Source organism: Triticum aestivum, chromosome 3D, assembly GCF_018294505.1.
Source record: "Triticum aestivum cultivar Chinese Spring chromosome 3D, IWGSC CS RefSeq v2.1, whole genome shotgun sequence".
In the NCBI taxonomy this organism is placed as follows: Eukaryota; Viridiplantae; Streptophyta; class Magnoliopsida; order Poales; family Poaceae; genus Triticum; species Triticum aestivum.
Window position 1 is genome coordinate 300980510 of NC_057802.1, and position 6900 is coordinate 300987409.

Consider the following 6900-nt stretch of genomic DNA (forward strand, 5'->3'; position numbering starts at 1 on the left):
GGAATAATAAGCATTGGAGTAAAAGTGTTACAAGTTCTTTACATGCCCCCACGGGGTTCGTCTCGATTCCTCGCAGTGAACAAAAGAAGAAAAATCTCAAGAAGCCCTAACTATGGCCGCCGTTGCCGACGCCATCATCAACAGTGGGCAACGAGAGGCCGACGGCAACCCCATCCAGATCATCCACGACGACGGGCAGATGCCGCTGCCGCGCCCCGGGCACGGCGAGAGCTCGGTGGCGCGTAGCTGTCGTCGCTCATCTACGGAGACTCGCTAGGCTCAGAAGAGTCGCTGGACTCCCAGGAGTCGTCGCTGCTGCTGGAGGAGCCATCGGCAAGACCGGAGGCAGGCTCGGCGCCTGCTGCCGCGCCATCTCGGCGGGCTTCCTCTAGGGCAGCACTCCAGGCAGCGGCCTTCCTCGTCGAAGACCTTGAAGAACAGCGTGGAGGCGCCGTCGCACTTGAAGTGGATGGCGAGGGCCCCCTCCACGCGGCAAGCGCGGGCGACCTCACCCCATCCTCGGGTCATGAAGATCTCGCCCTTGGGGACGGCCTCGACCTCTGACCCCGTGGCCAGGGTGCAGCACCCGGCGTGCTGCAGCCATAGCTCAAGTGCCCCCCTCGGCGGCATCTCCCCGGCAAAGAACCACAGGAACTGGATCCACGTGCGCGGTGGCATCACCGCCCACACCACGAACTCACGTGAGGAGCCCTCGGTGTGGGTTCGTGGGCCGGCAGCTCGTGCAAGCACTGCCTGGCCACCACCGCCGTGGCACATGCGGCGTGGGGCGCTTCCGCCTTCTCCGGAGCCTTGCACCTGGGCAAACAAGGGAAACGGGTAGCCGGGAGGAGGCCGCTCGTACCAAGGTCGCATCACCCCCAACCTCACGCCAATGTCGCGGGGGCGGCTGATGCGACACCGTCTTAGGACAAGAGGGTGTTCAACGGGAGGTCTGATCTTCACGGCGTAGGATCGATAAACGGATGGGGATAACTAGATGCAAGCAGCCGAAAAATGGAAAATAAGAAATTATGACCCGACGAGGAGGATGCTCACCGAAGCTTACAATCCGAACATTCGCCGATCCACAACTCGCAATACTACCCCACACAACCACGCTCAAGTCGTGGAGCACGGGATAGGTGCAATCCGCAAGGGAAACCATGAACTCTAATCCACACAACACGATCTAGCCGTGGAGCACGAATTAGGAGCAATTTCTCAAGGAATCACGAGAATAAGGATAACAAGAGCTCTCCAATCTCAGGAGGAGTCTATGTCTTTGGTCTTTGATAGAAATGGCAAAAGTCCCCAACGAAGGGAAGAGCTAGCCTATTTATAATCGGGACAACCCCCCTGGATAGGTGTGAAAACAAACTAGCTTCTGGAACCAGCTTAGGTGTGAAAGAGAACAAGCTTTGGTTTAACTAAATGGCTTAGAGACTTAATGAGGTAGCTTCTGGAAGACTCTCGTTGGAGGTGGTTGGCAGTTTCCGACCAAACATTGTTTACTGGAGTCGAACAATGTTTCCTTCAGCAGCAAACTCGAGTTCTAGGAACCTTTTGCAAGTTGGGATATCCAAACTCGTGCAAAACATTGTTTCGTCAAAATCGGAACAATGTTTCTTCAGCAGACAACTCATTTCTTCATGAACTTCTAACTTTGTTTCTTCGCTATAACACATTGTTTTGCACGGACTGAAATGTGCTTGGCCTTCTTCGATATTGCACCTGAGTTCAACCAACAACAAAGAAGGTGAAGGCACAACCATGTTTTCAAGGTCAAATGATAAACTTAAGTTAGCGTTCACCTGATCATGTATTTGCATTGTGCGACTTCTTGTGATTGGACCATTGATGATTGTTGGTGTGGTATCCATGGTCGGGATGTCCTCATCATCCTCCCCCTCTTGAAAAGGAGTCGTCCTCGACTCTAAGGGTTGAATAGTTTTCATGTCCTTATCATCCTCCCTCTCTTGAAAAGGAGTCGTCCTCGACTCTAGCTGGTCATCACACAAAAGAAAATTGGCCAGTACAAAGAAACAATGCAAAGATTTTATCAAATGCTTAAGTTTAGCTTTCACCTTTGCGAACTTCAAATGTTTTGTTCGATTCAACAATTCTTTCCAGCTAACATTTCCATGGAGTACAAACTTGTAATCAGGCACATCCATGTTTGTATCATCCTCCCTCTCTTGAAGAAAAGTCGCCCTCGACTTCCTTCGGACTACAAAATAATAGCACAAGGACAATACAAAATATATTGGCCAAGTAAAAGTCAAATAAGCATATTCAGTTTTTAGTTTTGTTGGCTCCTTGATGGTTTCATTATGATTAACAAAAGGATATTGTTTGATGGATGACATAGCAATCATCTTTTCTCTAATTTCATCGCGCCAATGCTTCAAGAGCTCATAAGTGCATACCTCTGGGTGCTTCAAGATGAATGATCTCTTTTCTTTTACCTCACTGAGTACCTCCATGCCTTTTTGAAGATCACATACCCCACATGATGTTTCTTTGATGGTGGTCCATGTGCACCATAATTGTTCATGGATCTCATCCTCCCATCGCTGTAGAAGGGCAGCTAAGTATGATTTTTGCATCTGCACATACTTCAAAGAAAGAGAACTTTGTGAATGGTTAGTAGTTGAATAGTCTTCTCTCCTTTCATTTGGTGGATCACTCATCTCTTTGATATTGTGTGTAAACACCTCAAGCTCAGATTTGGTGAACTCACACAACTCGCTACTCCTCTCACTTTGATGGTATGGTATAATATGTTGTGGTTCACTCATTTCTCTAATCTTGTGATGGATTACCTCATGCTCATATTTGGTGGACTCACACAACTCACTTATACTCTCTCGCTGAATGTGGGGTATGCATGGTGGAGATATTCCATCTCTCTAATCTCATTTCGAACAATTTGATCCTCACATTTGGTGGACTCACTCACCTCACCTCTCTTATCACTCTGATTATGTGGACTTTTGGGAAGTGAACACTGTTCCTCACATCTGGTGGAGTCACTCATCTCACATCTCTTATCATTCTCAATATGTGGATGTTTGGAAAATGGACATTCTTCCTCACATTTGGTGGAGTCACTCAACTCACCCCTCTTAGCACTCTCAATATGTGGAATTTTTGGAAGCGGGGCGCCTGGAACCAAGTCGATTTGGTGTTCAATGCCTCGCTTCAGCGGCAATCTGGGTGGCACCTCCTTGTGAAGCACATCCCCATACTCCTGCAAAAGATCCAACACAGCACTAGGAAGAGTTGAGGATAAGTCGTTAGCAGCCAATAAAGTTTCCTTGTACATGGGTACAAAGAATGGAGCATTAGGTTCTCTCAATTCCCGCATATCCCTTTTCCTAGTCATCATAACTAATCCCTGTTTTTCCCCGGGCTTGGTCATATTTGGTTGTGGAGCTTTTGGCTGTGGAAACACTCCCTCACTATGTCGGTGGCTCACTCATTGTGTATGATCACTCTCTCCCTTTTTCTTTCCTTTTCTTTTCATCTCATCAAGATAGACTTCCTCGGGTGTCATGGGCAGCCAAGTGAACTTTTCTCCTTTACGGACAAAACATAAGCGACTCACACGCACGCTGATTTGCACATCACGGTCATGCAACCACGGTCGTCCAAGAAGCAAGTGACAAGCGTGCATCGGCACCACATCACACTCAACATCATCTTGATATGTCCCAACTGAAATTGGTATTGCATGCTACTAATCACCTTAATTTGTAACATCACAAATTTTCAATTTGGTATGTTATACATAGATCATCATTGCATATCATGTTTTATTGCATTTTGACAAATCCTCGATAAATCCTAAGTAACTCAAGGACCCTCGGAGAGAGTTGGGGATTTTTCTTAAATTTTCATATTTGATTTTTATCAAATAATAAGACGAGGATTTTGGTTTTAATTATTTTCCCTCCGGAAAAATATTTCATTTTAAAATAAACGAGAGGAGAAAATATGACTTCTCCAAAACAATTGAAATACTGGAGGAAAAATGTTAAAATCATTATTTGGAATTTATTTGGATTTTATTTGCAATTTTTATTGCATTAAAAATATTGCATGTTTTCAAAATATTTATTTTGATTTAAAACAATGTTCACCCTATTCTAGATTTTCTAACTAGACGGGGAAAATTTATTTCATATTTTTCTGATTTTTATTTATTTTTCTACGAATTGTTTTCCGCGAAACTTATTTAAAAAAAACTGCGCGCGCCCGACCGGGCCGGAGCCCAGCCAGGCCGCCGGCCCACCCCGCGCCCCTCTCCTCCTCGCGCACGAGACGCCGCCGCCGCCATGGCCGAGTCCGGCTCCCGCACGGCTCCCGCCGGCCACCCCCTCCCCCAAGTCACCTCCACCCCCCCTATTTATACCGCCGCTGCCCCCCCCCTCTCCCTCACCGCAAGCCGCCGCCGCCGCACTCGCCTCGCCCGCCGCTGCCCGCACGGGATCCGCGCCGCCGCCGCCGCCGCTCGCCGGAGCCCCGCCCCTCGCCCCCGAGCCGCCCGAGCCCCGAGCCCCGTCGCCGGAGCCCGTCCCCGAGGTAGCCGCACCTCGCCGTTGCCGGTTTTCTTTTAAAAAAACCATTCGTTTTAAAAAAACCCTAGATCGGTTTTTTTCGGTTTTATTATTTTGCGAGCGTTCACCGAACCGTTCGTTTTAACGAACGCGTTCGTCGGTTTTTCTCTGTTAACGAACGTCCGTTATTTAACCGTTCGTCCGTTTTTCTTTTTCGTCGGATTTTTCTCGTTATTTTCTCAGATTCGATTTCTGATAGAATCTTCGATTCTGTTTAACTTCTCGCTCGTTTATCGGAATCAGGCGATTCAAGCACCTAGAGTTTCGTCTCGAAATTCTCTTTCCGTTTAACCTACTCAAACAAGTTTTTGCTACAGTAAAATTTGACCTAGATCCAGATTAGCAAACGAAGTTTCTTTCTTTCGTCGTTTGACTTTCGTTGTTTCTTTCGAGTTGATTCTTTTTGCAAACCGGAGTTCTTAAGCTGAACTTTCTGGTTGGATCTTTCATTCGAGTTTTACCCGTGCATTAGATGATTACTGATTGTATGCTTGTTTGTTTCCGATAGAGTACCCGGAGTGTGCCGCTTGTTACTTCGACTCGCTAGGTATTGCGGATCATCAGCAAGGCAAGTAACACTTTGATCATATCCCGTTCATACCCAGTTTTACTGCATTAGATCTGTTTTCCTCAAACACTTGCATGATTAGGATCTAATTAAATTGTGGGTATTGGGAAGTAGTTGAGGTAGTACCTATTACCTATTTTTTTCTTATCAAACCCTTGGGAGTTACTTCTACGTTGCTTTTATTATTGCCATGCTATGCTCGTAGACGTGGATTGGGTTTGAGTGATATTCACGACAGATGTGAGATTCTTAATAATGGTTCAACTTAAGGTGGCAACTAAAACTCACATCTGGGTGGATTGAGGCACCTGGAGAACCCAGTGTTGTCTGTATGTATAAGGTCCGCCACCCAGGCTCAAAGGGATCATAAGATTATTCATGCTAGAAACTTCCGTGTGCAGCCACAAGCTATTATGGGCTCTAGCATAGTTGAGTAGGTTACAAGATCTCTTGAAGAGGTGGACTAGCAGATGTAGGGGAAAGTAGGTGTACCGGTCCACCCAGAGTAAAGAGTGATTGTTTCGGAAAGACTGTGTCTCGGTCATCCGTTTCTCAAACATCATGCAGTGCGAGAATCAAGCGGAGGCGATCGAGTCTTGTGGGGAAAGGTGCGCAAACCTCTGCAGAGTGTACAAACTAATCATGGTTAGCCGTGTCCCCGGTTATGGACAACTTGAGTATCTAGTACCTGGATTATCATTTGAATCTCATCACCATGTTACTTATAATTAATTTTGTTGGGTTAATGATGACACCTAATTGGGATTGAGTTGGAGGTACCTTATCAATGTTTCACAACCACCATGATAGTTAAATAAAATTTATTCCTTTGCAGTAGGATAAAATTGGCTTTTTGCAAAACTATAACCATAGAGCTTTCCACCAGCCATATATGCATATAGTATAGCATTATTATTGTTCATTGCTCTCTATGTGTTACTTTGCCAGCATATTCTATGTGCTGACCCGTTTTCAGGCTGCACCTTTTCATGTTGCAGACTTTTCAGACGACGAGTAAGGTGCCTTAGGTCGTGGTCTTATACTCAGTGATGCCGCTGGAGTGATGGACTCACTTATCTTCCAAGTCTTCCGCTGTTATCGTTATTAGATGGCCTTAAGCCATGTTTATCATACTTAATCTCTTCGGAGATATTCGATGTAATAAGTGTGTGATTGCTACTCTGTTATAAATCCTCCATTTGTACTGTGCGTGTCAGCATTACTGATCCAGGGATGACACTGGTGCACAGCAGCACAGGCCATTTGAGGTCTGGTCGCTACATAATTGCGCCACAATCATTCAACCATTGCATGCGGTATGGGTGTGGGTGATGTTTTGTTTGCAATTGAAGCTTCTCGACCATCTCCGTGCTTGCAATATTATTGCAGCTGCCACTATCAATCACTCGACATATATTTGAGTTGATAAGGCAACGTATGTGGAAAAGATTATGCCGCTGCCCCTTTTGCTCCTCCACAACCTGGGCGTTAAGTGAATGACATACAACCAGCGCTTCTCCATCAAGTTCCTCATGAGATAAAATAGTTCCTCCTGCTTCCCAACCTTGCTCCTCTTCCACTTCATCATTGACACCTTCAGGGTCACTTTCAGACTCCCATTCACCTCGCTCATTGATGATCATAGTTCTTTTGCTTGGGCATTCCGAAGAAATATTGCCTCTTCCTTTGCACTTGTTTGAATGTCGCTGCTAC